This window comes from Melanerpes formicivorus, unplaced genomic scaffold (genome assembly GCF_026170545.1).
Source record: "Melanerpes formicivorus ecotype bairdi unplaced genomic scaffold, bMelFor1.0.p_v2 SCAF_14, whole genome shotgun sequence".
Taxonomy (NCBI): Eukaryota; Metazoa; Chordata; class Aves; order Piciformes; family Picidae; genus Melanerpes; species Melanerpes formicivorus.
The window spans coordinates 1861346-1862891 of NW_027142366.1; positions in this window are offsets into that span (position 1 = coordinate 1861346).

Consider the following 1546-nt stretch of genomic DNA (forward strand, 5'->3'; position numbering starts at 1 on the left):
TCATCTGTTCCAGGCCCTTCATCACCCTCTTAGCCTCCACTGGCCTCTCCAGTTATTTCCCTTCCCCTCTTGAACTGGGGAAACCAGAACTGGGCACAATACTCCAGCTGTGGTCTCCCTGGAACAGAGAGGGAGGAGAATCAGGCAGAGCCTTGCTTTCTGTCATTTGATAGACAGAATGCACCTTCCTGGACAGGGCTGCAAAATGAGCTCACAGCAGAGCAGCACTATGCAGCTGCTGAAGTACCATCACCACCCCACTTGCTGGATCCACTGACAAGATCAAGCCCTGCAGATCTTTGAGCAACCTCCAGGTCTCCTCACAGGCATCCATTGTGCTGGGCTCTACTAAGGCAGATGAAAAAACAACCAACCAACTTGGTTTGATCCTTAAAAGCAAAGAAGCCTTCCTCAGCCCTCGGAAGCTTGTCTCGAGCAGAGGCAAATGGTATTGCCCAAGGTTCATTTTCACTCTTGGCTTTGAGCATGCCAAGTTTTACACTGATGTAACATCAGGTAGGATGTTCTGGTGGAGAGGTTGGACCAAAAGAAGTCTAAAATGCTCATTAACTCCACCACTGTTTTCTCCACAGTAAGTCAGGAGCTTCCCATCTCTGAGGCTGGGAGCTCAGGGGCAGCTGTCCAGCTGCTCCACCTGCCTGTGTGTATGGGTGGTGAGGAACACAAACCTGAAGGAGTTCAGCTTTCCACCCTCTACATTCAGGCCAGGCCAGAAACCTCTGAACAACCTCTTACCTGTGATGAGTTGGTTTGGATTTGCCAGCTGGGACATCTGCCCCCATGACATTCCCGAGTCCTTGTTGCTCCTCGAGATCTAGGGATGGATTTCTTACCTGCTGACATCCCCTGAAGCACAGCAGCATGATGGAAGCCCACCCTTCACCCTCATGGTCAAGAACTTGTTCCTATCATCCAGTCTGACTCTAGACCAGGCAGCCTCACCTCCATCCCTGGAAAGGTGATGGAACAACTGATCCTTGAGGCATACCACGGGCAAGAAGGTCACTGGAAGCAGTCAGCGTGGTTCTACCAAGGGGAATTCATGTCTGACCAACCTGACAGCCTTGGATGAGAACATAAGGAGGTGGGAAGATGATGGCAGTGCAGTGGATGTGGTTTATCTTGATCAAGAAACCATCTGACACCATCTCCCACAGCATCCTCACAGCCCAGCTGAGGAAGTGTGGTCTGATCAGGTAGTGAGGTGGATTGTGCACTGGTTGAAGGAGAGGAGTCAGAGAGAGCTTTGGCCAAGGGGGGAGAGTCCAGGCCAGGATGCTGCTGGCCTTCTTGGCCACCTGGGCTCGCTGCTTGTTCACCTTCAGCTGCTGTTGACCACCCCCAGCCAGTTCCATTTTCCCAGCCAGTTTCCAGCCCCTCTGCCCCAGCTGTGGAGCACTCATGGTGGTGCTGTGACCCAAGTGCAGGACTCAGCACTCAGCCCTGTTGACCCTGACCCCACTGGCCACAACCCACTGAGCCTGGCTGCCCAGATGCCTCTGACCCAGCTCCTGGTGGAAGCCAA